This window comes from Callorhinus ursinus, unplaced genomic scaffold (assembly GCF_003265705.2).
Source record: "Callorhinus ursinus isolate GAN/ISIS: 27379988/994484 unplaced genomic scaffold, GSC_fseal_2.0 scaffold19, whole genome shotgun sequence".
NCBI lineage: Eukaryota > Metazoa > Chordata > Mammalia > Carnivora > Otariidae > Callorhinus > Callorhinus ursinus.
The window spans coordinates 13,063,069-13,085,628 of NW_027397081.1; the positions used below are offsets into that span (position 1 = coordinate 13,063,069).

Here is a 22,560-nt window from a genome sequence, read left to right on the forward strand (position 1 = left end):
ATATGTTGGGAAGCTTCTGGCTGCAAGTAATAGAATGCTCAATCCAAAAAAGCTTGAACAATGAGAATATTTATTATTGAATATAACAAGAAGCCCTGTTAACTCAGTTGATCAACATCAAGAACAAGTTCTTTCCCTCCCTCTGCTCTGCCATGCTCAGCCTGTTAGCAATTGTGCTTCAGCTTGTCTCCTCATGGTCATAAAGTGGCTGCAGCAGCTCCCAGCATCATATACTCACACAGTAATACCTCTCAAAAAAACAGAATGCCCCTCTTTTAGTTCATTATTGGGTGAGAAATCCAAGAACCCCTGCAGGCTCTATTGTGTTTCACTAATAAGAATTGCAAGAAGAATAGATTGAGTGTGACTGATTGCCTTGCTGCCTACATGATTCACCCTCGGGACTGGGAGAAGCCAGCTTTCCCTGAGGTGCATGGGTGCAAGAGACGTAGACAAAGTAAAGGTTCTGCCAGCAAAGAAGAAGGTGGGGATTGATTGGGATGCAGGTGACCATAGCTGGACACGCTGCCTAGGTGTGATGCTGACCTTCGGCTTCCTTGGGGACAAGGAAGAAACAGCCTTCACTGGGATGCAAGACTCTGCCAGCATCTCTTACAGAGAATTCTCTGCTTTGCTTCTCTCTACCAAGAGCCCAGGCACAAAGCTAAAATCCAAGATTGAGTCCTTACTAGCCTTTTCTCATTGAACTAGCAGCTTATCCTAGGGGCCTCAATTCACTCAGCCCCTTGAGAGGAGGAGCTGTTGCCTCTTCAACTCTGTACCCCAAAACTCAGCATCATGCCCCAACACATAGTAGATGCTCCAAGAACATTGCTGAGCAAATGAATAAAATCGGTAAGCCTAGGATAATTATCCCTGTTTTACAGGGCTATACTTGCAATCTAGTGTAATACCTGGGAAAGAAAAGCATGTTGTTACAAGTGCAAGGAGGTGTTCATATTTGCGTTATTCCCCTCTCTTCTCTTTCCTCTCCACCTCAAAATATCTGACATCATATACAAAGTTGCCCCCAGGAAAGCCAGAGGTTGAGTGGAGAAGAGAGCATCGGGGAACAAGTCCTAGGTCAAGGTCTGTAATAGTCAGCTCAGGCCACCGTAACAAAATAACACAGCCTGGGGGGGCGTAAGAAACGGAAATCTGTTTTCTTACCATACTGGAGGCTGGAAATCCAAGATCAAGGGGCCATCAGGGTTGGTTTCTGGGAAGAGCTCTCTTCCTGGCTTGCAGATGGCTGCCTTCTCACCGCGTCCTCATACAGCTTTTCTGGGCAGGCACTTGGAGACAGAAAGATCTCTGGTCTCTCTTCCCCTTCTTATAAGGACATCAGCCTTACTGGATTTAGGGCTCCACCCTTATGATGTCATGTAACATGAATTAATTCCCTAAAGGTCTTATCTCCAAATACAGTCACACTGGGGGTTAGGACTGCAACATATGAAATTGGGGAAAGGAAACACAATTCAGTCCATAAGTTCTGGGGAAGATTCTGGAATTGATCTTCTGGTTTGAAGATCTGCCCCTGTGACCTGGCGTCTGTGGCAATGGCGTCTATCCCAGGTACATTCTCAGGTCTCTTCAACTGACCCTGCCACTATTTTTTTTTAAAGATTTTATTTACTTATTTATTTGAGAGAAGGGGGGGGGACTGGGGGAGAGGGAGAAGCAGACTCCCCACTGGGCCGGAAACCAGACACAGGGCTCCAGCCCAGGACCCTGGGATCATGACCTGAGCCAAAGGCAGACACTCAACTGACTGAGCCACCCCAGTGCCCCTGACCCTGCCAATACTGGTACTGCTCTGGCCTCACCCATCCCTAGTTCTATGTATGAGCATTCGTAATTGGCCTTTTCTCAGCTCCAGCTGCATGCACAAGATCTAGTGACCTACCCAGGTTCCAATTCCTGGTTTGCTAACCTTGGCTTCCCATCAGAAGCACCCACCCCTTTGATTTTGGCAACACTCATCAGGATCTGTTATACTGTGTTGCAATTACCATGAATTCCAATTACCAGAGAATTCTCTGCTTTGCTTCTCTCTACCAAGAGCCCAGGCACAAAGCTAAAATCCAAGATTGAGTCCTTACTAGCCTTTTCTCATTGAACTAGCAGCTTATCCTAGGGGCCTCAATTCACTCAGCCCCTTGAGAGGAGGAGCTGTTGCTCCTCCTTATTTCTCACTCATTTCCATACCCAGTGCTGTTGGTCCTGGGGCTCTGCTCCACACCATCATTCAGGGACCCAGGCTGCTGTAGGTTCCACCAGACTGTGACATCATCATCTCAGGATTTTCTAAAGAGAGAGAAAGAAACATGGAGAAAAATGCATGGCAACTCTTAAGTGGTCACACGTCACTTCTGGCTATACTCCATTGCCCAGAACTAGCCCCACAATACTGATTAATTCTTCCATGTGAACAAGAAAGGGAAGAGATTTGGAAATATTGGTGAGCACTAGTAATGTCTGTCAAACTCATACCTTCAGGTAAGTGACATTCCTTCTAATAACCATAACGCCTCCCCCCACCCCCGAGGCCAGGAGAGCCTCCACATTCCCTTCTCCTTCCCCTCTAGGGAATGTGATATATACTTGCACTTTCTCAATGTATGAACCCAACAACAGGCAAAGAGCCAACTGTTACTTCTGAGCTAATAACTTCACCATTTTTCTACTATGGTTCCCAGCAATGCAAAGGGGTGACTTTACAACCCTTGTCTGCCCAGAAACTGAAAGCACCTTGGCCCGCCTACACAGACAACTGCTCTGCCATCTCTCACAGCTGGGTGTCCGGACCAATATCATCGCCAGCCTTCCCCTGCCCCCACTCCCCATAATGGCCTAAGCTGGAAAGCACTTATATCCACCCAGTGTTCCCCCTCCTTCCAAAGCCCCAGTCCCACGCACAGATAAATAATTCAAGCCAAGACATGCTGCCATGCTGCTGCCATGCTGGGGATTTAGTGCATACATTGCTCATGCTCCTCTTGCCGCCACAAGAAAAATTACAAATTGATCCATAGGACCTGACTCTCTGCCCATACTTCTCCTGGGCCACTGCTGCTTCTCTCTGTAAGTAATGGCTGAGCTGGTGACAGCAAGATTTAAGTCAGGGGGCGGGGGTGGTAAGCTGAGAGTATAAGAAGAGTGGACTGTGGGAGGAGGAGGGGCTGCAGAGCTGGGCCTTGACCATGACACAGAAGGGTGAGCATCTCAGCCAAGAGTCCCCATGGAAAAATAAGGCAGGTGACCTGCGGCTCAGTGGGCAGTCTTTGTCTTCTGTCTCCTTTAGAGTAAGAACCAAAAATACTAATAGGAGCCACCAGTTCTGGAGCCTTTATTATATGCTAAGCACTATTCTAAGTGCCTTATATGCAACAATTCACTTGAATTAATTAGAATTGAGCTCAGCCTGGAGTGACAGTTACCCCAAAATAAAAGTGGTTTAAGTAAGACAGATGTTTATTTTCATTTCCAAATTCAGCACTGAGGGCTAGTATGCACATCACAGTGTTCAGAATCCAGGCTCCTTCTATCTTGTTGCTCTGCCTGCATGGACTCCACTTCCAAAGTCACTTTACGTTTCAAGATGACTACTGTTCCAGCTCCAGTCACTCCACCTGAATTCCTGCTAGGAGGAAGGAAACAGGAAGCAGGGGTAAGATGAGAACCTGGTTCCTCCCTTTAAGGACACTTCCTAGAAGCTGCATGAACTTGCATTCCATTGGCCTGACTTCAGTCATGTGACCACACACGCAAGGGAGCCTGGGAAATGTAGTCTTGATTCCAGGCAGCCATGTGTTCAACTGACATTGGGGAGTTTTATTGTTGTAGAAGGAGACAAAAATGGCCGAGGGACCACCAACAGTACCAGCCACCTCCTTCATTTGACCACTTTGTGAGCTAGTACTATTACAAAATAAATGCCCTCTACAGATGGGGGAACTGGCAGACGAAATGTTTGCATGAAATTCCCCGATCCAAAAACATTCTTATCTGTCAAGTTCCTTACTAAACATTAATGACATTCGGCCTTGTATTCGTATTAAGTGTTTATCTCTCAGGCTACACAAACTGTGCTTGTGGAAGCTGTGCTGTACGTTTAAGCCATCTCTCACTCCCTGGGGCCTAATACCGTGCCTGGTATAAAGGGTACATTCAGCAAATAAACATTTATCATATTCGATAAAATCTAATCCTTTCCATTGTTCTGTCATTCTTGCCCTCATTATCAAAAACCTATTAATTGCTTGTTACACCCACTTAGCACTCCTCACTCAAGATAAACAGACATGGCATCCACTGTCCAGGAATTCGTAGTTTAAATTTGGGGATTTAACATGCAAAGATAACATCCTCCTCTTTCCTCACCCTGCTACCTGGAGAAGAGAAAACCTGCTCCCCTGTTGGAGGAGCTCTCTGCGGGCTTTCTAGCCAGGAGGCTGGAAACTCCTGCCTCCCCAGGGGAGGAGACACAGGGCTGCACCCAAGAATACAAAACTGCTGCTCAGCATCCTTTGCGGCCCCACCACCCCCACAAGCTGACGAGGCTGAGCAGTTCAAGCAGAGTTCAGCTCGAGTGACTTCCTCATCACCCCACTCTTAGCCCAACCTCTGCGGCATTTGCAATTTCTCTGCTCCGGGGGTCAAGTCTCCAGTGTGCCCTCCCTGAGTAATTGTGAAATTATTATGGTTGGTGATTTTAATTTAAATTGGATGGAGAAATGTCATACTGCGGTCGACTCATTTGCTATGGATTTTCACTTAACCAAATTGATTAGTCAACCAACTAGACTTAACTTGAGAGTTGTAATCATTCATTATTAGATCTCATTTTTCCCAACGCACCCAGATGATGTCAAGAAATTAAAACTGCAGCAAAAACTCCAGCAATGTCTTCTCATCAAGGCATGGGGTCTGCCTGAAAGGCCCCAGAGATGGAACAGGCTGCGGATTTCTGTGGGGAGCCACCAGGGCCAAGTTCCTTGGTGCTGCCCTACAACAATGGCCAAAAGAAATGAGGTGGGAGTTTCTGGGGAGGAAGCCAGGCCATCGTAAGCCAGGCTTTCCCACCTCCCTTTCCCATGCGCCAAACCTCTGCTCATCCTTCAAGAGCCATCTCAAATGCTACTTCTTTGAAGCATTCTATGACTTCCCATCATTTCCACTCCCGTAGTACATCCCTATTGTAGGAATTAGTACGTTTTCATGTAATTATTGTTTAAATATCTTTTCTAAACTAAATCTCCTTAAGGTCAAGGTCAGGTTTTATTCAAGGCTGTATCCCAACTCCTATTACTGTCTTAGCACACAGTGGGCACTTGGTAAATGTTTCTGTATGGACTGAACGAGTGAAAAATGGTCTAAAGATAATAATGTGGTTAAGCCCTGGGATGGATCCTATGGGCACAGCAAAGTTCACCACTATGGATTCTTGCAACTGCCCCAAAGTAAGAGAGGTGGCTCAGCCTCTGCAGATATGAATCAAACCCAGACTTTAGAGTGGACGTTATGCTGAGCATGACTCACCTGTATGCTCTGATTGCCAGTAAAGTTAATGTGATCGTCAATTGCTTCACTAACACTAATGGATATATCCAGAAAAAAGTGACTGTTACTCTACTTCTGGACAGACCAGCCCTGCAACATCACTTAGAAGGACACTGCAGACTGAGATCTAGAAAAAGAGGTCCCCTATGGTCAGGGCTGCCTTATGGGTGTGTAACCCTGTACAGTCACTCAGAAGGGTCCCAATGTCATCTTGAAACTTCTAATAATTTTCAAACACAGAGCCCTGAATTTTCATTTTGCACTGGGGGCTCACACAAATTATGTAGCTGGTCCTAAAAGCGGTGGAGGGATCTGAAACTATGCCATATTAGAAACAGCTGAAGAACCTAGGGAGTTTTCCCTGGAGAAAGGAAGCCTCAGTGGGGACATAGTAACTAACCTCAAATGTCTACAGACATCCACGTGGGAGAATAAGACCGCCTAGGTGCTACCCCAGAGGACAGAACCAGAGCCACCAGGCTCATTTAGGTTTGATGTTGGTGTTGGTGTTGACGGGCTAGGGGCAGGGGGAACTTGGCATGGGCTGGAACTATTTGAAAAAGACACGTGGAGACATTGGGGAGGGTATGTGCTATGGTGAGTGCTGTGAATTGTGCAAGATCTGTACCTCTGAAACAAATAATGCAATATATGTTAAGAAAAAATAAAGATAGCAGGAGGGGAAGAATGAAGGGGGGGAAATCGGAGGGGGAGACGAACCATGAGAGATGATGGACTCTGAAAAACAAACTGAGGGTTCTAGAGGGGAGGGGGTGGGGGGATGGGTTAGCCTGGTGATGGGTATTAAAGAGGGCACATTCTGTGTGGAGCACTGGGTATTATGCACAAACAATGAATCATGGAACACTACATCAAAAACTAATGATGTAATGTATGGTGATTAACATAACAATAAAAAATTTAAAGAAAAAGACACATGGAAGATGATGTGCAGTCCATGGTCAGAGGCATTTAAACCAATACTATATTTGGCAAAGGATATTGCAGAGGCAGAGGATAAAGCGCCAGATGGGGGCTGGACTGAAGGATTCATAAAATCCCTTCCAGTGCTTTGATCTTATGCTTTTCAGGTTTTTCCCTTTCCAAAGCAGAGTAGGGACAATTAGAAGAGACTGTAGAGGAGTAGAAGAAAGTGAAGGGGGAGAGAATCTACTGTCCGGAGTAAGTAGATATGGACCTATGACCCTTGATTTATAACACCTGCAACCAGAGGTGAAAAGAGGTGGCTTCACAGTTGACCTTCCCTCCAAGGTCTTTCTTAGCAGTCTTCCCTTCCATTACCCTTGGAGAAGGTTTAGCTCCCATGGACAGTGTTACCTGGATAACTGGTCAGCACTTTCTAGCCCACCCACGGCCGACAAATACGGCCCAGATAGATTTAATCCCCCACCCAGGGTGTATTTGGGGGGCTGAGGAGGAGCTAGAAATGGCTAAAGAGGAATTAAGTCCATGATCAACCCTCAAACTTGTCCCAAGTGGCTCTGATCCAGAGAGATCCAGGGAGTCTCAGCACATGAAAAATAAGTTCCGGGCCAATTGCTTCCTTCCTGGCTTCTGGAATCATTTTTCTAGCCCTGCTGTCTGCACACCCCATGGGAGCTATTCATTAATGAGGGTGAGAAATGCCTAAATTACACCTCTGGTTCACGTCCAGCTCATTCAGAAGGTAAGAAAGTGAGATAACTCACTCCTGCATCATTTTGGTGATTATCAACCACTCATTTCCCGTTTCCACGCAGAGAGGCCATTGACCATGAGGCCGAAAGTGCACACGCACCCTCATCTGTGCCTCCCACCCCTGACCCTCGGGCCCCTCCTCTTCCTTACTATTTTCCTTATCAATGGAAGCTCTGTTTCCCCTCCCCTCAGCTCCTACCTGGGCACCTGTCTCGGTCTGGTTAGGAGGTGAACAACATTGAACCCATGCACTGTTCCCGTCCCTGGAGAAGAGCAGCTTCCTGTCCACACGCTGCAGGGGACTGGCAGTGCAAGGCTTCCCTCCTCCTCTCCCCACCCCTCCCACCCACCACCACCTCCAACTTCAGATGGGCTCTGAAAACTGCCACCGTTTTGGGGAGAGCAGAAGGCAGGGAGGAAGGGGTGCTAACATCTCCAAAAAAGCTTTTAACGGAGACCATCATTTCCCTCCAAGAATCAATGCATTTTAATTCATACGAAGATATTTGTCTGCTGCTCTGTTCCTTCGAGGCATAGAGACACGTTTAACAAAACAAGTCAGCCTCGCGTGGAGACAAACGCACCAGCTTCTCCCTGAAATTACTGGAAGTTCATTTTCAAAAGCCGCCCTGTTTTCTGGGAATCAATGCATATCAACTAAAATCAATAGCTTCTCCGTGCGGATGGGCTGAGACACCAAACTGATGTAGCGTTCCAGTGCATTTGTATCCAAATCTAGACGTTCTCAACAAGTCAATGAATTTAAGCGTCTGCCAGTGTCTTTTCACTTAAAACTAATCTGTTTGCTGATCGGACTGCACATTTCCAGAGTGCGTAGTAATATACTCTGTGTGTTTACTAGATCCAATGTACATTAACTCAAATAAAAATATTTTCACTTAACTTAAAATTGAGTTTGTCCCAACTTCAGCAATGCTCATGGGAATTAACTCTAGCCCATCAGCCTACTGGCCCAGCTCTCCGAGAGAAAAAGGTCCCACCTCCTCCATCTGGCCCCAAAGGTGTGGTCTCTCTGGGGCTGACTAATGGGTTCTGGAACAAAGTGCTTCCGGCTTTCTGCGGACCATAAACCCCAGGATAAGAAGCGACACTGAGGGATTTGTTTGGTCTACCCCTCTGCCTCCAAACCATAGATTTCCCCCTAAGCCATTCTACAGAAGGGAGCCCCTCTTCGGTTCCTAGCATCACCCAGGAGTCTTTCTGTGGTCACTGGCTCCTGAATGGCAAAATGTTCAGCCAAAGACTGTTCTCTAATGAGCCACTTATAGAACACCTACTATATTCAAGGCTCCATGGAGATTCAAGGCAGTAAAAAAAACAGAGCCTGCATTCTAGGAGCAAATGGTCTAGTGGTAGAGGGGCCCTAATCTGTGTTCAGATGGTCAGCCAGCAAATGTTCCTTGAGCACTTCCCTGTCCAGATTCTGTGCTAAGCACAGGGAGACAGTGATGGACATAGCACACTAAGCCCATTGCCTGCAATTCCCCTGAAAGAAACATCAAGTACATCACTACAACAAATCAGTCATTAATTATATGCATGTGCGAAGGACTTCAAGGGGGAAATCCAGGGTGCTGGGGGAGCAAACAGCAGCATCGAAAGGAGTGGTGGAGAGGCAGAGGGCAGGGGCCATGCCCTCTGCTTGCCAGACCCTAGAGCAGCACTTTCACCTCCGCCTAAGTAAAATTATTGCACAATAATTTATTTTTTAATTCAATTTATTTATTTGAGAGAAAGAGAAAGCATGAGCGAGGAGAGGAGCAGAGGGGGAGGCACAAGGAGATGCCTTGTGGGGGCTCCATCCCACAACCCTGAGACCCCAACCTGAGCCAAAATCAAGTTGGACGCTTACCCGACTAAGCCACCCAGGTGCCCCTACGATAATTTATGTCATCCCCACAAGTTTGCAGGGAATTGCTGGGATTCCCACTTTGCAGGTGGAGAAACTGAGCAAGCAAAGGTTGCTTGCCAGTTCTGTGAGATGACTAATAAGTGACACTCATCCTAGGAGAGCAAATTAGAGAAGGTTCACGTCCAGGAATCACAGACGCCAGGTCCAGCCTTCCCCGCTGTGCACCTGCCACTCACATGCAAGCCAATTAATAACAGAAGCCATTATGTGTTCCTGAGAGAAAACCAGACCCAGAGAGGCAGTGGGTGTCTGGATTTAGAGAGGGGGATGGCCCCAAGGGCTCAGGTCTTAATCAAGGAAGGCTTCTCAGAGAAGGTGGCTCTGGAACCAAGTCAGAGAAATACTAAGGGAGGGAAAGGTCCCCGACAGGAGGCACAGCAGAAACAAAGGCACCGAAGCAGAAATAAATGTTCTTTTGGTGGGAAGTGAAGAGACCAGGCCAGGCTCACGTAGCAGCTGTGTATAGAGGACCCACAGGAGACAAACCTGGATAGGGAGCATGAAACCAGGCTCTAGAAGACCACGAATGTCACCCACTGTGGGTGTGTTCTTAGAGTGGATCCCAGGTTCCAAGCGGGGGCTGGCCTTGAAGAAGCAGAGGGGCAAGAATCCACTGCCCAGCACCCAGACCATCCCAACCCAGTCCTCCCTTGATCCCATGGGCCCCTCTTCCCTGCCTATCCCTGAGGCTGGCAGCTCGGGAATGCTGCTGAGAGAGGCTGGTCCCCAGCTCCGAGAGAAGCGTCAAGGCATCACCATGGATACGCTCCAGGCCGCCAGCCACACAAAAGGAGCTGTGAGTTCCCTAGCTCACCTGGGACTCCGAGCTAACAAGGAGGTGGCAAAAGTGTTTCATTTTCTCTCTTCTGCTTGTTCTTTCTCAAAAAGAAGAGGCAATTTACACAAACAAACCCCACCCTACCCTGGAAGGAAGCTGCTGGGCTTGCCCTTACCATGGTGGACGGCCTCCTCCTAAGAGAAGGGGGAAGGCTGGGCCCGGAGGTCTACAATGGCATGTTCATCCCTACAAGGGGATGGAGGGACCAACCGGAAACCTAGGGTAGTTCACCTTCTCCTACCCAAATGGAGAGGCAAGCTCAGAGCCATGGGTATGAATGTAAGTTGATACCTTTGGGGCTCACTCGCTTTGGAGTTCTGAAATGCAAACAACCTATGTAATTGTCTCCAAGACCTGAATCCTTTGTAATGGGGTAAATAATGCAAATTGGGTCCACCAGGAGGCTTTCAACAGCCTCCCCACGCAACAGGTGCGTCATGGATTAAGCCACCCCGATGCAGCTCGTCCCCAATTCAGCAGCCCAGGGAATCCCGACTGCATATGAAAGGCCAGGATATCCTCTGAATGGTGGAGAGGTAAACTGGAGAGAGAAGATGGGGTGCCAGGATACCCTGACACAGACAGGGCTGGGGGCAGGATGTGGAAAGGAAGACAGTTGCTTCTGAGTAGGGAAGGGAGGAGAATGGGAGCGTCTCCAGCCAGCAAGCAATCTTCACACATGCATTGTCGTTCTCTTCTGCAAAGGGGTGAGAAGAGGGGAGGGGGAGAGGCGGCCCCGAGAGGGAGCAGGCGGGAGAGGTGAGAACTCCAGCATCTTCAGACCTGCCCACACTGCTGGCTTCTCGGCTGTGCGCAATACCTCATCTCACAGCCATTAGCCCACAGGAAGGATGGAAGCCGGACACCCCGAAGGGTGAGAAAATGAAGAGAAGGGCTGCACACAGATGTACGTGTGCTTGAACATCTTGGGAGAGATGGGGTCCAGCCTGGGGCTGTCCAGTCCCCAGATGGCCAGAATCCTTGGAGCGGCAAATGGACCATCACCGCTGTCACTCCAAAAGCCCCAGGAACACCCAGTAGGCAAAGTCTCCCTGTCCAAACCGAAGTCTCTTCCTCTTTCTCTGCCTTCACCTGGAGCCAAAAGGGACCCAGCTTCCCTTCCAGTCTGGCCCAGCCCCTCCGAGCTCCTGAGCAAAGAGCAGTAAACTGGGAGCCTGGGGGAGGGGAGCAATTGCTACTACAAGTGTGGGTCAGATCCTGACAGCCCTCTACTCAGAGCTTGCAATGGCTCCCATCTCACACATGAAAGAAGCCAAAGCGCTATAGGATCTGCAAACATACCCCTCCAACGCATTCCCTTTCTGAAATCCCTTAGGACATTGCCTCTTACTTGCTTTGATCTAGCTGCAACATCTCCTTTTTACCCCTCAAACACATCAGTGCCTTTGGGCCTCAGTGCCTTTGCACCTGCTATTTCCTCTGGGCAGAACACTTTCCTCAGATGTCTTCAGCCCTCACTCCCCTGGGCCCATATTTCAACATTTTGTTCTCGGTGAACTTTCTTAGTCACCCTCCCTAAAACTGCAGCCACTCCAACACTCCCTGCCCCTCTTCCCTGCTTTACTTTGTCTTAGCTCTCATGACCACCTCTACTTAGTCATTCACACAGTGTACTGTCTGTGTCCCTCCCTGGAGTGCACATTCCATGAAGGCTGGGGGTTTGTCTGTTTTGTTCTCAGCACCTAGAAGCATCCTGGCAGATGGTAGGCCCTAAGTAACTACACATTGAATGACAGAAACATCCCTAAGCCTGCCCCCCCACACTTCCCTGCGGTGCCCATAGCAATGCCCCTTCTAAGTACCTCTGAAGACACCAGCCCTCCTAGAAAATTACTTCTTCTTTGGATCCAGACTGAGACCGACAGGGGAGAGGGGACAGGGAGAGCAGAGTAGGGATGCTTTCCTGCCAGGTCCAGAGAAGACAGAGTATAAGTGCGGGGAGATGCTTCTTAGGTGGAAATCCCACTGAACTCCTGATGGCACCATCACCGTGCAAAGAGCAAATTCATCTTGCTCACTAGTCTTTTATCTTGCATACATGTGCACGCACGTGCACACACACACACACACCCCTGTTTCCTTCTGAAGTCACCAAGGTTTGAGGAAAAGAACCCTGGAGTCAACACACATGGGTTCCAGCCCCTGAGCCATCAGTCCCTGCAATTTTCAGGGCCAGCTGGCATCTCATTCAGCTCTGGAAAGTTGGCTTTCTTCCCTGTGAAATGGGGCCAAAAGTGCCTCCTCATCCTACCTGCTCAAGAGTGGGGTGAGGCTCTCAGGTGGTACTGGGTGTGGCCACCTTTGTAAACATCATCCTGCTGAAAAGCATCCTTAACACCTCCGCAGCTCTTGCTGACGCCTACCTACCATGCGTGAGGGTGGGACTGGGGGACGGCAAAAGCAAGAGCAAATAGGAGAGAAAAAAAAACCAAGAGAGAAGGCCATTAGGCAAAGCACCACACCGTTCCAGTTGAACTGATTTCCCGCTGGAGCAAAAACCTTTTGCAAGTTTGGATTAAATGATGAGCACCACAAACTCCAGCCAATGGCCCCCAGGCCTGGGTGCGATCCCAGGCCACCCAAGCCTCGCCTGAGCTGGCGGGACCAAGGACAAGGGCACATATTTTTCTGGCGGATCGGCCAGGAGCCCGCGATGTTGTGCGGGTGACCGGGGTGTGGGAGGCGCTGGACCGAGGCAGCCTGGCTGCAGTGGGCACTCTCGGCCCAGCTGGGCTAGCCGGGCATTATTTATAATTGAGCTTATCGTGTGCAGCGCTGGCTGTCGCTGTCGGTTAGAGCCATTTGATGTCGTGGAGCCTTTTGGAAAAAGGAGCAGGGTGGGAAGAAAGAGGCAAAGGCAGGAGAAACAAAAGGAGTTTCGTAGCAGGACTTCAAAAAAGCCAAGTGTTTGAAAAGATCTTTGCTAAGGTTCTGACCTACTTTGCATGCGGATAAGCCATCTCTTTCACTCTAAAAGAAAAAAATCCCACACAAAGTGGGCACAGCTCTATTCAGGAGAACTGGGGCTGCACTGCAGAAAGGGGCTTTAGTGCTGTAATCAGAGACCATTTAGGAGCCATGATTTGGGTAATTATATAAGATTTCAGCCTCTCTTCTCCCAGGGCCACGCATAGCACTGGATGATGGGCTGCCAAAGTAGATAGCCAAGGCTGGTAGGGGGTGCCTGGCAAGCAGGGCGGCAGGGGGCAAACCTCTGCACCCCAGAACAGCCAGTCACACCCTTGGCTCTGACACCACCTCGCTGTGTAACCTTGGCTTTGCGACCTAGATTCTCAGAGACCTGCCCTTCTTTGCCATGTTTCTACCTCAGATGATGAATCAGGTCATGGCCACCAGTGAACCCTCCTGGTCCAGGGCCTGGCATACAGTAGGTGCTCAGTCATGGTGATTCTCTCCTCCCTGTCTTCTAGAATGAATTTGGAGGCATCATCCCATCCTGCTCACAGATTCTTTGGCTTGATCAATGCCAACCGGAGTCTCTAGCACCCAGTGATGGAAACAGAAGAAGAATCGGGGTCTACCAAGGAAGGGGCAGATCCAACAGCTGGAGATGCTTGGCCCAAAGAAGGCCCCAGGCAGGCTGAAATCAGAGCAAGAGGGACTCATGAAGGAGCAAGACAGGAGGCACAAGGACACATGGGTGGAGGAACAAGGAACCTTCTGCAGAGAGCAGAGGGCAATGGCAGCAGTGTCCCCATGGCTTCATACCCCCACTGCTCTAAAGAGTACAACACTCTGAACTTAGTGCCCAACAGACAGAAGAAGAAAGTATAATATGGGGAATATTCTAGGACAGTTAGAATGTTCAAGTGAAATGAGATGAGCTGGGAAAGAGGTTAGAAAGGATTTAAGAAGAGAAACCTGCGAAGTTAAGTGTTTATTGTCATTAAGATAAGAATGGTATTAATAATTTCCCTTATCATAACAATCCTATGAGGTTGGCAGTATTAGGAAATATTACTATTCCCATTTTACAGATGTGACAATGGAAATTTAGACGGAAACTCTAAAAATTGTTCAAAATCACACAGCTAGTCTGTGAGGTCTGTGTCTGAATCAAGAGTCTGGGTTCTTAGTTACTTTCTGTTGCCCCAGAAGGCTTTGTATATATTCAGTAAATATGCATTGATCACCCACTGTGGGTTCCAGGCTCTGTTCCAGGCACTGGAGGTATAGCCGTAAACACAAACCAGTCTCCACCATTAGGGCATCTACACGGGTCAGCCCTGTGGGGCTGGTCAACACCACAACCCTCCCCCTTCCCCAGCATGGCACGGGACTACTACTACTACAGGGATGTGCTCAGGGGATGCAAATAAACCCTTTTAATCTCCATCAAATTCAAGCATCTAAGGGTAGGTCAATCTCTTTTGAAAATCTAATTTTATAAATTCCAAACAAAGACAAAACTAATTGTGGATTATCCTTTGGCTTTAGGTTGCCTTCCAAATGCAGTTATCAAAATCTCCTCCAGCAAAGCAGCTCCTTTTGGCTCCACGGGCCTTGGTTAGTAGGGCTGTGAGGATTTAAGTGCCTGGGGCTGCCTCCTGGTCCCTTGGCTGGAGCACCCTTGACTACTCTGGTAGTGGAGGCGAGCTCCCTTTGCCTCACCCCCCGTCGCTTCTCACCTACGGATCATCTAACCCAAGGGCAGAATAGAAGGGCCAGAGCTCAGCCAATTTCTACCCTTCCTAATTCAGGCAGAACTAAACCCCCATTCGAACCCCAACATCTAAGCTCAAGGCAAATGCGCCAGGATCTCACAAGCTAAGAAATGCACCTGCTTTTTGATCCAGAGTTTCATTCAAAGGATTACATTGCAAAACCTTTAATTCCTCTGCAAAAAGTCAAATGCATAAGGATGTTCAACTCAGCATTGTTTATAATAACAAAAAATGGAAGCTCATAAATATCCATGAATGCAAGAATCATGAAATCACCCATGGTACAGACCTATTCTGGGATCCTGCAGGGTCATTAGAAAGAGTGAAGTGGAGAAATTGACACACACCATGAAAGATCTCTAAGACACATTCAGTAAAAAAGCAAGCCACAAAACAATACACTTGGTGTATTTAAAAAAAAAATCTGTGTGTGTGTTGGGGGATATGCAATTTCAAATAAAATAATGTATGTAAAAAGTTAGCATAGTGTCTGGCATATAGTAAGCTCTACATACATGTAGATCACCAAGGGGCGAGGTGGTCAGAACACGCTCCACTCCACTCACCTCAGACCTCCCGTGACCACCTGCATCAGTTTGGTTAAGGGGCCGTGGGTTTTCTCTGTCCTCACCCTCCCTTTCAGCTCTGGCTCTCCATTTCTTCCTGACATATCCGCCCTCACTCATAAGCACAGCTCTCAGCAGAGGAATGAATGCAGAGCTTTTTGACCCGTCTTCTTGACCTAAGTATCACTCCACCCACAGATAGTGGAGAGGGTTCTGAGGAAGGGGAATAGCTGGGTTTAGAATCCTAGACTATTAGACATTTTCTGATCCTCCTATTTCACATGTGAGGGATATGGGATCCAGACAGGTCAAGTGCCTTGTTCAAAATCACACAGCAAGGCAGAAGGAGGATTCGCCCTCTGCTAGGACCCAGGTGCCAGATGGTGAGCTCACCTGTCTCAGGCTGAGCCCAGCCCATGCTCCTCTCTCCCTGGCAGAGACCCTCCCAGGCAGGTCGGGGTGGATGATGTTTTCTTGCCAGTGGAATCGGGGCATGAAAGGATTTCAAGGGAGAGGCAAGTTTGCACTCTTCTCTCCCCTCACAGGCATTACCAGAGATGTATGAAGGATTTTCAGCCAGAAGACTGTAAGCACCTCACAGCGCTCCGGGATGGATCTCACGCCTCCAGGCAGAGCCTGCCCAGACAGCGCCGGGCTGCGGGCACAGCAGGAGGAGCGGCCACGGCCCCCGCCTGCCCCACACGCTGGTCCTCACTGCAGCCCCTGCTTCATCAGCTCCTACCTACATTAACCTGATCTCCAAACTCGCACACCCGAAGGACCCGGAAAGCACTGGCATGGGGCCCCCTGAGCCTCAGGCCTGAACCCGCTACAGGGAAGCCTTGGGCGGGCCTCCTGCATAATCTGGGCATGGTGGCCCCATCCGTGAAGCGAGGCGGTAGGACCAGAGCCCCTGGAAGGGCCACGCCGCACTCGGCCGCTCCGGGAGGAGGTAGCAGGAATGGAAACTGCAGTCGCAGGAAGAGTTGGCATGAGTAACATGCGTAACGTAACGTTCCTTAAACACAGGGTCAGTCTGGCAACGCGGCTCGGGGCTTCACACATATTCTTCCTTTTGATCCTCGCCAGTTTTTGGCTGTAATTATCTTCATTTCATAAATGATACAACTGAGGCTCAAAGAAACTAAGTAATTGTCCCAAGTCATACAGCTCATCGTCAGTGAGGTCGGAACCATCCAGCTTCTGACCCTCACCTCCTCACCCCACACACTACAAATACTCACACTCTGACACACATGCACACACAACTCACGGACACGTGTGCACACAGTTACATACACATTCACAGTTATGTGTGTGCACACACTCGTGCACATTTACATACCCACTCACACCTACATACACATACACACAGACTCTTATATACACGCATGTACATACACACACTCCCTCACACACATGCACACAGACACACTCTCACACGTGGCACACATACACACTTACCCACTCAGACACACATTTACATATATACACACATACACACACACACATACACATTCATATATTCAGTCTTCCACATACATACTCACACACTCTCATACACACTCTCACACGTTCACAGATGCACTCACACACTCTCATACACACTCTCACACGTTCACAGATGCCCTCACGCACTCTCATACACACTCTCACACGTTCACAGATGCACTCACGCACTCTCATACACACTCTCACACGTTCACACACTCCCACACCACATATTCTGCCTGGAGCCGGGACACTCCGGGTGGTGACTGCAGCAGTCAGCCCCTCCACTCCTCTGATAGGAGCACAGCCCGGACTTGCAGGCACCTTCTCAATGTCAAAAGTTCTTATCAGACCACAAGTCTTGCTTTTTGCTGCAGAGAAAATGGCTCCATGCCTTGTCTTCTCATGTGCTCCCTTTCTCTTTTTTATCCCCATTCTACCCGCTCACCCCCTGAGGTCCCTGCTCACTACTCATCACCAGATCGGAAGCCTCCTTCCTGGGACCTCCACTCTGTCCAGCATGCTCCCTACACCTGGGATGTTAAACCCTTTTCAGTTGCATTTCCTCCAGGCCTCAGGCTTCTTGGTGTGCTGATGTGTGCAGCCTCCCTTTTGCTGTGGACACGCCACCCCCTCTCTCTGCATCTCCTCGAATCCGGCCCCGCATCAAGCTCTGTGTGGCTACACCAGCCACTGCATGAGACCATGGCAGGAAAACAGAGAGCGCCTCATCGGTGCCAAGGCAGGGGGCTCACCCATCCCAGGGCCGCCAGGAGGGGGTCCAGAGGCAAGGACCACACTCAGCCAGGAACAGGACAGTTTGGCCCTGGGGCCCAGGAGGGAGGTGCTGCGGGTGGCCAGGGAACACAAAAGAGGGGGATTTAAAGGAAAAAGCCACTGGACTCCAAGATTGATTATAACCTGGAAAACCAGAAGAGGGAGCCTTCAAAGATGACACCAAGGCTTAGGGAAAACCTAAGGTGGTGGGAAAGGTGTGGTGAGCCTCCCAGAAATAGGGCTGTTGGGAGAGAGGTCTGGGGATGGGCGTGGACAGGAGAGGGTGAAAAATCTTGTTTCAAACACTGTTCTGAAATAGCACAGGGATTTTCAAGGGGAGATGCCTGTTGGGTGGTCAGAAAAATGGGGCCAGAGCAGCAGAGAAAAGGCAAGGCGGGGGCTATGAAAGACCATACTGTGCATTGAACTTGGAGCTGCAGGAGGTGGGGTCAAAATCTGCTCCCCGCCCCAGCCCCGTGCTGTATCTACCCCACCGGAGCCTGAGTCAGCACACCCCAGCCAGAATCTGCCCAGTGAAGCAAGTGATGTCACCGTGAAAGTGACCCGAGGGTGCTCAGGGTGTGGGGTGGGCCCCGTGGACAGCCATCCTGGGATGGTCAACAGGGCAGATGCTGCAGGGAACGAGGGAACGGGGAAGGGTGGGCCATGGGTAAAAAGTGAGGAAATGCTCAGTGACCTTTAAGAGAGCGATCTCAGGAGGGACCGTGGCAGCACCCGATCTGCAGAGGACCAGAGGGGAAGGAATGGGAGTGGCAATGTTGGGTCTAGGGGAGAGACAGGGAGGTGGGGTCATCAGATGCTAGCTGGGAAAGGTCATTAGGTCACTATTGGTCCTTTGTTCCAGTGGTTTCCTGGATGCCGTTTCGTGCTGGGCACCGGCTGGGCCGGGGGACCCAGGGATGAATCAAGCCCCACTCCAACAAAGAGGAGCGGGGGGCTTCCCTGCAGGACAGCACCATGAGGCCAGTGCTGACCAAGGCAGGAACTGCTCTTGAGGCAGGGGATGTGTGCACTTCTGGGGAGACGAGACAGGGGCCTTGGGAGGTCAGGGGTCAGCCACAGTAGGGCCTGGAGACCTTAGATCCCCAGGACACAGCAGCCCCTCCCTGTCAGAATCCAGCCCTTCTTCCCCCTTCATCAGAACTCCCAGACAACATATGCAGAATACAGCTCCCTCAGACCTCAGGCTTTCTAGAACCAGGTTGTGGGGGGAGAGAGGGTGGCCAACACTCAACGTCTTCTCTCTCCTTCTTGTTGGCAGTTTCTCCCGGCTCTGTGAGTGCTGTCAGGGTGATGCCCCCTCCAACACATACACACACACACACAGCCACACAGCAGAGCCATCTCTGCCTTCTGCCAAGGTCACACAGCAAGTCAGTCTCTGAGTCGGTGAGGAACCCCTGAAGGGCCTTTGAGCAAATATTCCCAGATGGGTGGGGATGGAGGGAGCAGCCCCCAGGGAAGACCCTTGCTTGGACCCCCAGAGCCTCCATCCCCTCTCCGAAAGGCACCTTCCCTTCCCCTGCCTTTCCCAAAATCAATCCCGACATCTCCTTAAATCGAAGTCAGCCACCATGAAAGGGCGGTGCGGAATTTTGTTTACCAATCCTGGCATCTAATTAAAATTAGCTGATGGTTCTTCTAGTTGGGTTTGTTCTGACTATTTTTAAGCCAGAGCTGCTAGATCGGTGTAGCCGCTAGTAAGCTGTCAAATCAAATTTTCAAAAGCAAATTGCTTTTATAATTAATTTAATTATTATTACGGCTCCCAGTTTTGTGTTGCCTTAATGAACACAATCAGGTTTCACCCTCCACTTCCCCTCCCACACACCGAGCACCCCTCGCTTCCCGGGACTCACCTCCCACCTCTCCCATCCAAGCTGGGCTTAGGGAAGGGGAAGAGGAAAAGCAGACACGTCCCCAGTCCCCTCCCCAATCCCCCCAAAGGCCACCTCCTCGCTCATGCCCTCATCCTCAGAGTGAGTAATTAAAGTTCTGCTCCCTGTTATGGAATAAATGGTACATGTTTTAATTACCCCTGAGCCTACCGAGGCGTCCTCACACCCCCGCCCAAGTCTGTGAATGCATGTGGGGCGGGGGAGGGGCAGCGGAGAGCCTGCGCTTCTCGACAGTGACAGCAGTCTGTCACCCGGGGTCTGGAATTCACTGGGGAACTGTCAGTTACTAAGGAAACTAGGAGGGAGAGAGGAAGAGAGAGAGGCGGTTAGATCCAATTTTGGGTGACAAGTGTGAGGCAGAAAGACTTTGGCCCCCTTGGTGCGTCTAGCCTAAGTGGAGGGGTCTTTGGGGGTTGGGCAGGGGGCGTGTCATGGGAGAGGCCTCACCTGGAGAACACGCCTTTCTCTGGAACTCAGGGCAGGTCAAGGGGGTGGAGACACGGAAGGAGGAGGAGCCAGTGGCCAGGGCAGTGACCAGAAGCGACGTGTGTGCTTGCGTGTCCGTGCACGTGTGCACGCATGTGCACACCCATATGCATGCACGCACACGTGTTTGTGTATATCTATGTATTTATCCTTTCTGATATTTTGGGTGTCTTCCCTTTTTTTCCTTTTGTTTTCCTCCTTCCTTGGTTTGCAATTTATCTCATTTCCATCCTTCTCTCTCTCTTTTTTTTTTTTTGGTTCTATTCTGTCCCTTCTTCCTTTCTCTTTCTATCTCTCTTTCCCCTTCTCCTCCTCTGCTTCTCCTTCCTCCTGTCTTTCCCTGCATCCCCCCACTACCTTTTCTCTGTTGGTCACAGTCTACCTGCCTCCCAGCTTCCTGTCTCTGCCTCTGTTTTCCTCCCCCTGGTCTCCTTCAGGCTCTGGCTCAGACTCATCCCTGCGAACTGTAAGCGTGAGAGAGCCAGGGACACCTGTGCCCCACCACGACTGACTCCCTGTCCAGGCCCAATTGACCAGTCCTTTCCCAAGGAGACAGGACGCCCACAGAGGAAGGGTCCAGGGGAGCGCTGACATGGAGCACCAGATGTGACGATAGTGGCACGGTGGAGGACAAAAGCCAGGGCAGGTACAATCCCGTAGTTCTTGAAACAGGAGCAGAGACCGGGATTGCCCGGTAAGGGCTGGAGGGAGGGCCAGGAGCCAGCCCAAGCAAGAGGGAACACGGGCAAGGTGAGGGAGACAGGGGAGAAAGGTCTAGCATTTATTTCTGGGCCTTGTGACCTGGATGGCAGCAAGAGATGCTCCTCAAAGAAGGGTGTGAGTCAGCAGCTGGGTGCACCTGGGGCCTGGTTGCTGGCAGCACAGAACAATCTGGACACCACTCAGGAGTCCCAGGGGCACACCAGGCCTGGGGAGTACCTGCCCCGCCTGCCACAGAGCAGTGCCAGGCGAAGCTGGGCCCTCCCACTTCCTTCGCTGGACCTGGATCCCCCACCCATCTCGCCGGTAAGCCTAGGCCCGTATCCCTTTCTCTCCCCTGCCGGGACCACCTCTCCCTTTGGTCCCTCACTCTTATCGTCTCCCCTTGGTGCTCCCTAGAGCAGGTCCTGAATCTTTTCCTCTTCCCTCCCGGTAGAAAGAGGGCCTGGCTCAAGTGTGATCTGACCCCTGGCTCCCAGGACCCCCCTCCGGGGAGCCCAGTGTGCTGGAGGGCCAGGGGTCTGGGCCAGGCCGGTCAGAGGGGTGGGCAGAGGTGGAGGACCTCTCAGGTCGCCCTGCCCAGAGCAGGGATAGTCTAAGTAGAGGGATGGGGAGTTACCTTCCTCTCCAGAACCAGGGTCCTTGGAATGCCCCCGAAGATACCAGGTCCATTTCGGTCCACCCCACCCACCCATCCCCCCGCCCCCTTACACACACACAGATCCGAAGGGAGGCAACTCCGCCCTCCCGACTCCAGGGGGCGCTCTCTGGCCAGCTACATGACAGCAGCCTGGAGGCTCTTTCAAGGAGACCAAGGTGCCCTTGGAGCCAGGCTCTCAAGGGGAGCCCAGTACCAAGTTGAGAGGCCTCGGCCCTGCTTCTGAAGCTGCCCACGCTGGCCTCAACACCCCCCTGGCCGCGGGCTGATTTGGCATCCCCTGACACCTCCAGCCATTGCCAGGCAAATGCTCCGGCCAAGGCATCTGTGTAGAGCAAGCCTGCCACCTGGTGGTAAGGCCACCCAACTACAGGCCAGGGCTCGAGGGGGTTTCTGTCCACTTTGGGCCCCCCGGCTGGTGCCCACTAGTCCCCCAGCGTCAACCGCCGAAGCCTGTGCTGCTTCCTTCGAGAGGAGTTCACAGGCGCAGAAAAGCAGAAGGCAGGGGTGAGGTTGGGTTCAAGGGCTGAGGCGGGGGCCCAGGGGCAAGGCCTGAGCGGAGGGGCTTGTGAAAGAAGGTAGTTCAGGCTTGTAGACCAACTCACTCGTCTCTTCCCTGCCTGCAGTGAGGAAGCAGCCAGGGGCGGGAGAAGGGCTGCAAGCCTGGACTCCCCGCCTGGCTCGGCCACCGGCCAGCCCTCAGACAGAGGGCAGTTCTTCCCGTGGCCCTGAAGCTCCTGCTGCAGGAGCAGGGCCCACAGACACGGCCGTGTGCAGCTCCCGCTCTCAGGAGCTCACCTGCTAGAGCCCAGATAGACCGAGAGGCCGCAGCCGTGGGCGGTTCTGGAAGCCCGACGCTGTCCGGGTAGGAGGGGCCTTGGGGCTCAGCTCGTGCAACCCAGGCTGCACAGGGAGCTCCACGGGCCCCTTCCTCCACACGAAAACGTTCATACTAAAAATTATAAAATATATTTATACTATAGATTAAAGCATTTTCTTCAACCAGAAGTTCATTGCTTTTCTTCTGAGTTTAAAAGAAATTAAAACGTTTTCCGTGTGCCTAATGGATACAGCAGCTCTGAGCCCAACCTCCTCCTGTGGGAGATGAGAGGCTGAAGTCCAGAAGAGGCAGGGGCCTGCCCAACTTCACCCAGCAGGCCAGGGGCCAGGCTGGGGCCACAAGCAGGTCATCCGGCCCCCAGA

At 50.8% G+C, this 22,560-nt stretch overlaps 1 long non-coding RNA gene across 1 annotated transcript in view; it reads right to left on the bottom strand.

The window, feature by feature from the left end:
* Positions 1-22,560, bottom strand: part of LOC141374536 (uncharacterized) — a 219,209-nt gene that overhangs the window by 56,492 nt on the left and 140,157 nt on the right. Inside the window, exons 3-4 of the long non-coding RNA XR_012381515.1 lie at positions 2,212-2,310; positions 1,171-1,295 (exon numbers count right to left, since the gene is read on the bottom strand). This is a non-coding gene — a long non-coding RNA (uncharacterized lncRNA). The remainder of the gene's footprint in view (positions 1-1,170; positions 1,296-2,211; positions 2,311-22,560) is intronic.